Raw genomic sequence first — 10,955 nt, 5'->3', positions numbered from 1 at the left:
AAACGGATTCGCGGCTAAGTCACCCACTGAGGGGAAAATTTTATTGGACAAAAATAAAAAGTGACAAAAATTATGGAGGAACTATGACACTATTATTTTGAAATCCATGAACTACAGGAGTACTTTATTGCAACTCATCCGAGTGATAAACTTAAGTGTAGAATGGGCGGAGTAGTTCCGCGTTCCAAGCTCGGGGCTCGTCGATATTATGTTCGACGTTGTAAAGACGGTACGCCCCGTTGTGGAGAATTTTGGTGATGATGAAGGGTCCTTCCCAAGAAGGAGCAAGCTTGTGTGGTTTCTTCTGATCCACTCGGAGAACTAAATCTCCTTCCTGGAAGGCTCGACCCCTCACATTTCTGGCGTGGAAACGACGCAAATCTTGTTGGTAGATGGTCGATCGGATCAGAGCCATCTCCCTTTCTTCCTCTAAAAGGTCGACTGCGTCCTGCCGCGCTTGTTCAGCTTCTGCTTCGTTGTAGATCTCAACTCGAGGAGCATTGTGGATAAGATCACTCGGCAAGACTGCTTCAGCTCCGTAGACCAAGAAGAATGGAGTTCTTCCGGTCGACCGATTAGGTGTGGTCCGCAATCCCCAAAGCACCGAGGGAAGTTCGTCGACCCAAGCTCCAGCTGCATGCTTGAGATCACGCATCAGTCGGGGTTTCAATCCCTTGAGAATCAGGCCATTGGCTTGCTCTGCTTGTCCATTCGTCTGCGGATGGGCGACCGAAGCGTAGTCGACTCGTGTGCCTTGAGAGTTGCAGAAATCCCTGAATTCTTCCGAGTCAAAGTTTGACCCATTATCCGTAATGATGTTGTGCGGGACTCCATATCTGAATATCAGTTCCCTGATGAAGCTAACAGCAGCACCGGCGTCAAGGTTCTTGATTGGTTTAGCCTCAATCCACTTGGTGAACTTGTCGACTGCCACCAGTACATGCATGAAGCCACTTCGCCCTGTTCTCAAAGGACCAACCATGTCCAACCCCCATACTGCGAAAGGCCAGACGAGTGGAATGGTCTTCAGAGCTGATGCAGGCTTGTGCGACATATTCGAGTAGAACTGACATCCCTCGCACTTATCCACTATTTCCTTTGCCATCTCATTCGCCTTTGGCCAGTAAAATCCGGCTCGGTATGCTTTGGCCACGATGGTCCGAGAGGACGCATGATGACCACAGGTTCCCGAGTGGATATCATTAAGGATGATTCGACCTTCTTCTGGTGTTATGCACTTCTGACCAACTCCAGTCGCGCTTTCTCTATATAGCTGTCCTTTGATTACGGTAAAGGCTTTAGATCGACGGACGATCTGTCGAGCCTCTTCCTCATCCTCCGGGAGCTCTTTTCTCAGGATATACGCGATATACAGAACTGTCCAGTCGGGAATGACCACCAAGACCTCCATGACCAAGTCGACCACTACTGGGACTTCAACCTCAGTCGGATCTGTGGCACTCTTGGGCTGTGGAGCTTCTTCGGTGAAAGGATCTTCTTTGACCGACGGAGTGTGTATATGCTCCAAGAACACACCACTCGGAATGGCTCCTCTCTTGGAACCTATCTTTGCTAGATCATCAGCTGCTTGATTTTTCAGTCGGGGTATATGATGGAGCTCCAACCCCTCGAACTTCTTTTCCAGCTTCCTCACTGCACTGCAGTATCCAGTCATGGCTGGGCTTCTCACGTCCCACTCCTTCATCACTTGGTTGACCACTAAATCTGAGTCGCCATAGACCATCAGGCGACGGACGCCGAGTGAAATGGTCATGCGCAATCCGTATAAGAGGGCCTCATACTCTGCCTCATTGTTGGAGGAATCAAAGTGAATCTGGAGCACATATCTGAGCTTATCTCCTCTGGGGGAAACTAGGACAACCCCAGCACCGGAACCATTCAACATCTTAGAGCCATCAAAAAACATGGTCCAATGCTCCGAGTGAACTTCAGTCGGCTGCTGCTGTTCAATCCACTCGGCAAGGAAATCTGCTATTGCCTGGGACTTAATGGCTTTCTTTGCCTCAAACTTGATGTCAAGGGGAAGAAGTTCAATCGCCCATTTCGCCACTCGACCAGTTGCATCTCTGTTGTGCAAAATCTCTGATAGTGGAGCGTCGCTGACGACTGTGATGGAATGATCAGAGAAATAATGAGCAACCTTCTTTGTGGTCATGTATATTCCATACACAAGCTTCTGATAATGAGGATATCTCTGCTTGGATGGAGTCAAGACTTCAGACAAATAATACACTGGGCGCTGAACTTTGAAAGCTTTTCCTTCTTCTTCCCGCTCGACCGTAAGCACTGTACTGACGACTTGTCCTGTGGCTGCGATATAAAGCAACAGAGGCTCTTTGCTGATTGGAGCAGCAAGCACCGGCTGGGTGGAGAGCAGAGCTTTTAGCTCGGCAAACGCCGCATCAACTTCTGGAGTCCACTCGAACTTGTCTGTCTTCTTCATCAGTCGGTAAAGAGGTAATGCCTTTTCACCGAGTCGTGAGATGAATCGACTTAATGCGGCCAAGCATCCAGTAAGCTTCTGGACATCGTGCACTCGCACAGGGCGTTTCATTCGGAGAATGGTGCCGATCTTTTCTGGATTAGCGTCGATCCCTCGCTCGGAAACGAGAAAACTGAGTAACTTGCCACCAGGAACTCCGAATGTGCACTTTGATGGATTGAGCTTGATATCATACCTTCTGAGGTTGGCAAATGTTTCGGCGAGGTCAGCGAGCAGGTCGGAACATTTTCGTGACTTGACGACGATATCATCCATATACGCTTCCACATTCCGACTGATTTGAGTGAGTAGACACTTCTGAATCATTCGCATAAATGTGGCTCCGGCATTCTTGAGGCCGAATGGCATGGTGATATAGCAGAAGCACTCGAATGGAGTGATGAAAGCTGTTTTTACCTCGTCGGGTCCGTACAGACGAATCTGGTGGTACCCAGAGTAGGCGTCTAGAAAAGACAATCTCTCACATCCCGCAGTCGAGTCAACAATTTGATCTATGCGAGGTAGGGGAAAATGATCTTTCGGGCAGGCCCGGTTGATGTGCTTGAAATCAGTGCACATTCGGAGCGACTTGTCCTTCTTAGGAACCATGACGACATTAGCGAGCCACTCGGAGTGGTATATCTCTCGGATAAATCCTGCCGCCAACAGTCGAGCCACTTCCTCACCAATGGCTTTTCTCTTCTGGACGGCGGACCGCCGAAGATGCTCTTTGACTGGTTTTGCTGATGAGTCGACTCTTAGGCGATGCTCAGCCAGTCCCCTGGGAACACCTGGCATGTCAGCGGGCTTCCATGCAAAAATGTCCTAGTTCTCACGGAGGAACTGGATGAGCGCTTCTTCCTATTTCGGGTCGAGTGTTGTGGAGATGTGGGTCGGTGCTGCATCGGGGTCGGTCGGGTGAATGTGAACAGGCTTCGTCTCACCGGACGACTGAAATGCAGATTCTGTGGCGGGTTTCTTGGATCGCAGCAAATCACTCGGATCTGCGTTTTGCTTGTATTCTTCAAACTCGACCGCTGTCACCTGGGAATCAGCAATCTTTGAGCCCTTCTGAAAGCACTCTTCTGCCTTTTTCCGATCACCGGTGATAGTGATCACTCCTTTGGGGCCGGGCATCTTCAATTTGAGGTACACGTAACATGGTCGAGCCATGAACCGTGCATAAGCTGGTCTCCCCAAAATGGCATGATATGCACTCTGAAAATCCACGACCTCAAACGTCAACTTCTCTTTGCGAAAATGTTTCGAATCACCAAACACCACGTCCAGAGCTATTTGGCCGAGTGACTCGGCTTTCTTCACTGGTATAACTCCATGAAAGCTCATGTTACTGGTGCTTAGTCGGGACATCGGAATGCCCATTCCTTTCAGTGTGTCTGCATACAACAAATTCAGCCCACTACCACCATCCATCAGCACTTTTGTCAGTCGAGTGCCTTAGACAACTGGATCAACCACCAAAGCTTGCCTCCGAGGGGTGGCAATATGAGTCCGGTGATCAGATTGGTCGAATGTGATGGGTGTTTGGGACCATTTCAGATAATTTGCTTTTGCTGGGGTAACCATGTTCACCTCGCGGTTAATGACTTTCAATCGACTCTTGCTTTCCACATCTGCAAAGATCATCAGAGTGGAGTTGACATGCGGATATCCTTCCTCACTGTCCTCTTTGTCTTCGGCCTTGTCCGACTCCTTTTCCTTGTCTTTAGACTGTTTTCCTTAAAACTGCTGGATCAGGAGTCGACATTGGCGAGTGGTATGCTTTGGGTAAATGATATTCCCCTCTTCGTCTTTCTTCGTGTGGATGTGACACGGCATATCCATCACGTCGTTCCCTTCTTTATCCTTTACCTTCTTAGGGTTCCAGGATCCTTTTGGTTTCCCTTTAAACTTTCCCTGAGTCACGGCCAGAGCCTCTCCAGGAGCTGTCGGTTCAGCCTTCCGCTTCTGTTTCCAACTGGTGTTTCCCTTCTCCGACTGACTCGGCTTGTGCTTGCCGCTTCGGAGTCGGTCTTCTTCTTCACCGTTGGTGTACTTGGTAGCAATTTCCATCATCCGACTCAAGGTCATGTCACCGGTTCGACCAAATTTCAAACTCAATTCTCTATTCTTGACACCATCCTTGAAGGCGCAGACTGCCTGATGATCAGACACATTCTCCACAGTATGGTGCAAAGTGATCCATCTCTGAATATACTCCCTGAGAGTCTCATTGGTCTTCTGCACGCAGACTTGCAGCTCCGTCAATCCAGCCGGTCGCTTGCAAGTTCCTTCAAACGTTCTAACAAACACTCGGGACAGATCTTCCCAAGTGTAAATACTGCTAGGAGGTAACTGATTCAACCACGCTCTGGCAGAACCTTCCAACATGAGGGGCAAATGCTTCATGGCCACCTCGTCATTCCCACCACCAATCTGAACTGCCACTCGGTAGTCCTCAAGCCAAGTTTCAGGCTTAGACTCACCGGTGAACTTGCTGACTCCTATTGCCAACCTGAAATTGGGAGGAATCACTGCGGCTCTGATAGCTCTGCTGAAACATTCCGGACCAGAAACGTGCACTCGACTGCTCGTGGGCGCATCTCTGTCGAGTCCACCTTGATGGGCTCTGTTCCGGTCGACCAAGCCTTGCACGATAATGGATCGCGCGTCGAAGCCTGGTTCTCTGGGGTCGACCGGAACTCTTCGCCCCGCACTGAGCTGACATCTGTCATCTTGCTGCCGAGGAGCGTAAGACCCACCCCTCGGAGGGGAAGTGGGCACTCGACGCCTATCATCTCGGTCGTGTCGGTCTCCATATTGGTCTCGCCGATTCTCACGCCCTTCACGCCGCGGAGGCGATCTGGGACTATGAGCCGACTGAACTGTATTCGCAGCGACGGATCGACTGTGAATTCTGTTGCGCGACTGCGACACGGCTGAATTCTGATCTCCTGCTGCCCGGAGCAGATCACTGATCTGCATCAAGCCTCTGCCAGCTTCCGACTGAGAGGGCTGGATGGACTCTGCTATACGGGTCGCAGCTGCTAAATTCTGGATTGGGGTTCGATATACCTGAGTCGACAGGAAGAGTTAACGTCGACTGGCGTCGGGAACTCGTTGCCGCGCGCGCTCGTCGAGTGCTCGCTGAAGATTCTCCAGGCGAGCGCGTTCGGCCAAATTGGCCAAACGTGCCTCCTCCAAGGCGCGAGCCTCGGGGGTTTCTCCTGCGATGGGAGTATGCAGGGCATCCATGTTCCTGCGGCGAAGTTCTTCTCTTTGCAGAGAGTCGAGTGGCTCGGGCTGGTACTCTTCGTGGTCTCGTGCAGGGTCGCCTTCGTCGCCTGCCCCACCATCACGGGCGAAGCCAGGGGGACTGCGAGGCCCGTTGACCATCAGGATTTCCGCCGCTGGATCACTGCTATCGCATTCGGATGCAGTCTCTACGGAGCCAGTCGACAGATCGAACAGGCCGTAAAGAGATTCGTCGGGCTCGATTGCCGCAATTTGGGTGGTGGCCGTCTGGCGAGCCACCGCGTGTCTCACCCACCGCTGAAGCCTCGACCGACCCGAGCGCTTGCGCTGGCGGGAGACCAGGAGGGTGGTCGATAGGGGAGTCGACCGATATGGGGTCGACGACTGCCGCAGCAGAACGCCGCGGACACATGCGCGAAAATGCGTCGCACCGCGGACGGGGAGCGCATCGACGTCGAGTGGAGCCTCCTGGAGCCAGGCGGAGTCGTCGGCGACGAAGGTGAGGGCTCCGAGACGAATCTCTCGACCCTCGACCAAAACTCCAGCAGCTACCATGATGAAAGTACTCGGAAGAATCGCAACTTCTCCACAAAATCGCTAAAACACCCGCCCCACGGTGGGCGCCAACTGTCGTGGATCTAAGTCTGACAGTAGAGTGGGGGTAGGTATGGAGAGGCAAGGTCCTAGCTATGGAGAGGTTGTAAACACAAGAGATGTACGAGTTCAGGCCCTTCTCGGAGGAAGTAAAAGCCCTACGTCTCGGAGCCCGGAGGCGGTCGAGTGGATTATGTGTATATGGATTACAAGGTGCCGAACCCTTCTACCTGTGGAGGGGGGTGGCTTATATAGAGTGCGCCAGGACCCCAGCCAGCCCACGTAGGAGAGGGTTTAAGGTGCGTTAAGTCCGGGGCGTTACTGGTAACGCCCCACATAAAGTGTCTTAACTATCATAAAGACTACTTAATTACAGACCGTTGCAGTGCAGAGTGCTTCTTGATCTTCTGGTGGTCGAGTGAGTCTTCGTGGTCGAGTCCTTCAAGTCAGTCGAGTGAGTTCCTCGTAGGTCGACTGGAAGGCGATCTCTTCTTAGGGTGTCTTTAGGCAGGGCACTTAGATCAGGTCTGTGACCCTACCCTAGGTACATGACTCCATCAGTGACCCCTACCCTAGGGTGGCCTAGGTAGCTGTCGCACGCATCATTCTTTTCTCTTTTCTTTATGCTCTTGCACCCTAGAGTGAAATGATGGTTGCTTCGTCCATCCAGCTTAATGCGGGAAAGGTGGGGCTTTGTGATTTGACCCCTCATCGCTCACTTTCTACTACTGCGGCGCTACGACCGGGGTGCCTCCAATTCCAACCGCTGCTCCGAACTGTAATTTGGTGCATCGCACGTGGAACAAGATGGTGGGTGAGCCACATGTCGGCCAAAGGGGTCCTGTTAAGTGTGTCGCCATTTCGTGTGCGGACTGACCCTGCTTGAGTTGCTACGCCAACACGACAGGTGCAGCCTACCACTTGGTTTTGCTCCTTAGTGAATCCCGACTATATTGATCTAAAAAGATACATGCTGAACTACCCTCTCCGTCTCGGTTTTTTATTTTTACGCGTCTCGGTTTATAGGGCCTGCACATAGTTCTAGGTCATCCATTTGACTAACTAAATATGAGTTAATACGTCGCAAAAAGTATATCATTGGATTCTTAAGCGGATGTTGTTGTATTTAAAAGTCGAGGGTGGGGCTTTTCCTGCGCGGTAGGCGGGGCAGTTCCGCCTAGTCGGTTCGACAGAGACGCGAGAAGACAAGGGAGTAGGCTGTTGCAAACGTAGGGCTGTGTGATTTGACAGCGAGTTACTGCTGGATAGGTGGGGCCCCATGATTTGAGTTGCCATTATCATTTTAACTGTGGCGCTACAACCGGCGTGAGTCTCCCGATTCCTGACCACCTCCATACAGGTGCCTCTTCCAATGCTCCACCATGTAGTAGAGGCTGGCTCTTGCATGAGAGCCCATCTCTCCACTTTTCCTTTCCTCTCTTTCCTCCACATATGCAAAAATGCCATGTAAAGCGCACTATTGTACTTACTTTTACTTGCTCCTACAGGTGCTAAGCTTGCCACATAGGCATAAAGTCTGATGTGGCAAGTTAATCAAGAAGAGAGAGACTACTTTGGTGACCCAAGGAAGAAACGGTGCTAAGTGCGTGTACCTAGGTGAAAAGACAATTTCGAGTCTATAGCTAATTAAATGAAGCAAACTTAGCAACACCATTTCATTGGAAGAGGTCACTCCTTGGCAAATGCAATAAATACTAGTACTCCCTGTGTCCCATAATATAAGAACGTTTTTGGCACTACACTAGTGTCAAAAACGTTCTTATATTATGGGACGGAGGGAGTACGAAGAAAGAGATAGAGAGAAGTAAAAAAATACACTTATAGCCAACCTTATTGCCAACCTTGTTGTAGTATGAGTGACTAAGTGATGACTATGTATGACATGCCAACATCAGATAGCCTAACGCACCGAGTTAAATCTCCAAGGGCCGAGCAACGCGACGGTCGTGGTAGGCGCGACCATGATACAGGCTGCTAGCAGCCCTTGGATCTGAGATCAAATGGTCGCATGCTAAATTGCTGAAAATTTGCAGAATAACCCTCCAGGATAGGATATTCACCCATAGGTCTAGAATCACACCATGCAACCGTTCGATCTCAGATCCAAGGGCTCTCGGAAGCCCGTATCATGGGAGAATGGAAAACCACTACCCTGTCGTTCGCACGCTGGAAGTTTGCTCCTACTCGCCCCCGCACGTCGTTCAATACTACGGCGGTTCGCCCTAGTCGTCCCGTCCATTCACATTACGACAGTTCCACTAATCCTAACCCTCCTCCCAAATCCATGGCGTCCCAAATCTCGACGATCGGCAGTGAGTACAAGGATTGAACCATCACCTGCGATGATTTCGACGTCATCTACACCCGTTCTTCCATGACGGTGAAAGGATGCCTTTCTCGCTTCAGATGCATGTTCGAAAACTCAGATGATGAGTGGGTCGCTGGGCTAGATGTTGAGTACACCACAGTCCTGGGACGAGAGAAGGATCTAAAGGACAAAGAGAGGAAGAAGCCCGCCGTGATCCAGGTTTGCGTACATAACATTTGCTTGGTCTACCACATATGCCATGCCGACGTTGAGTGCCAGGATTTTAAGAACTTCCTCAAGGACAAAACATTGAAATTTGTTACTGTAGACTTTAAGAACGACAAAGAAGTCCTGGGTCGGATAAGCCTCGTTGTAGAAAACCCCTTCGACCTCCAGAAGAATCGGTTGCTGCCCTCTCATCAGCCTTCAATGCTAACCTTGGCAGGAGCCATGGTTCATCCTTCGTACCGTAAACTGGAGAAACCTCATTACATGTTTCATCGTCATGCATGACTGCGGAATGTACTAGATATAGACCACATCCACTACGCTGCAATGGATGGCTACCTTTGTTTCAATATCTACAAGGGTTGGATGAAGAGCAACAGCCAAGTGTGCGGTTCAAGCAAACAAGTATCGGCCAAGAGGAAAAGGGACAAGGACGAAGTCGAGGACGTGGACGAGGACTCCGAGTAAGGTGGCAGTGTCATTGCTCATGGTGGTTCTAAACTTCTAATGCAGTGTCTACCGGATTAGTTGCATAGTTTAATTTCAGGTGTGCTTAGTTTAATTTGAGGGGTGTGTTGCGCTGAGCCCCCAACAGAACTATGTTATGTTTCTTCTCGTTACTTTAACTCTTCAGTATGTACATACTACTAGTATTTATTTAATAGAATTTAGCACCCCAATTAAGCACGTACTAGCTTTTTTAATAGTACTATATGCATAATTTGGCGACGAGAGCTCTCTATATGTACCACCTTTTTTTAATTTCAATTTTTGCTCCATGGCGCAATCCATCGATAGTACTACTGTACAAAAGTATTCATTTTTAAAAGGCTAGAGTACTATTCATCACATATATAGCCAGTTAAATTCTCAACCTAGAACGATGTGCATGCCATGTAGTAAACCGATACGGAGGAAGTATAGTAAAAATGAGGTGATTTTACTGAGCGATTGGCGAGGGAGCATGGCCTGTCATGCGGTCCCACGTGTCATGATGTACCAAGGCGATGCGTGTGTCCCTCTTGAGGCAAAAGCAATACTACCTGGTTTGAGATGATGGAGAACCGAAGTGTGAAATAATGGTTGCTTCGTCTGTTTGGGAAGGTGCGGCATTGTGATTTGACATCTCATTGCTCTTTACTACTACTGGGCCGGTACGAGTGGGGTGCGTCCCCCCTGCTGTTCTGCACTGTTATTTGGTGCTTGACACGTCGACCCGGTTGCTATATGTCCCACATGTGGGCGACAGGAAGTACAGAATTCATGAAAGGGAGCATCGACGGAGGAGTATACTACAGAATTCATGAAAGGGAGCGACTTAGTTTTGGAAAAATCTGTTTTTACAGAGTACATACCCACTAGGGTTTATAGGGCTCATCTAAAAAACATTCATTTTTCCGTTTGATAAGTCTCAATTCTACTATACTAGTAGTAGTACCATAACATGTTGGATTTCGAGGTGCGTTAGATCACCCGATGCAAGCAGTGTCAAGAGGAAACTAACCAATGCATGTACAAGTTCATGAAATTTAGTGGTCATTCATGCATTCATTCTAATTAATGCCTCGGTAAACATAACTTCTTGAGAAAAACGAGTGTACTAATTACTTGTGCAAACTACGAAATTAATTCGACCACTCACCGTCTACCTTGGTTGGAGAGATTTTGAAATTGAGCCATAAACTGGAAAGGAGGGAGTAGTAACTTTTGTCTCGATTACTATTTGTGGCCTTGTATAGATGCAAAATGTATTTTTTATAGTGTCCTTGTATAAGTAAATGGAGGAAGTACTAACCAAGGTACGTAGTAGGGACGAGGAGTAAATGGAGGGAGTAGTAAAATTTTCTCCTCGTGCTGCGAGACACCACGTGCGTGGGCAACGGAGCGGGCATAAGGCGTACATTAGTAGAAGTACTACTACTACTACTCGTAAGCAAGCTTCACCTCATCCTGCGAGCCACCGCGCCCGTGGGCGGGGGAGACGGCGTACTAAGCAAGCTTCTCCTTGTTCTGCGAGTTGACGGGACACATCAAAAGTACTCCAGT

This window comes from Triticum aestivum, chromosome 5B, assembly GCF_018294505.1.
Source record: "Triticum aestivum cultivar Chinese Spring chromosome 5B, IWGSC CS RefSeq v2.1, whole genome shotgun sequence".
NCBI lineage: Eukaryota > Viridiplantae > Streptophyta > Magnoliopsida > Poales > Poaceae > Triticum > Triticum aestivum.
The sequence above is the reverse complement of the archived record's forward strand: the minus strand, read 5'-3'. Positions refer to the sequence as shown.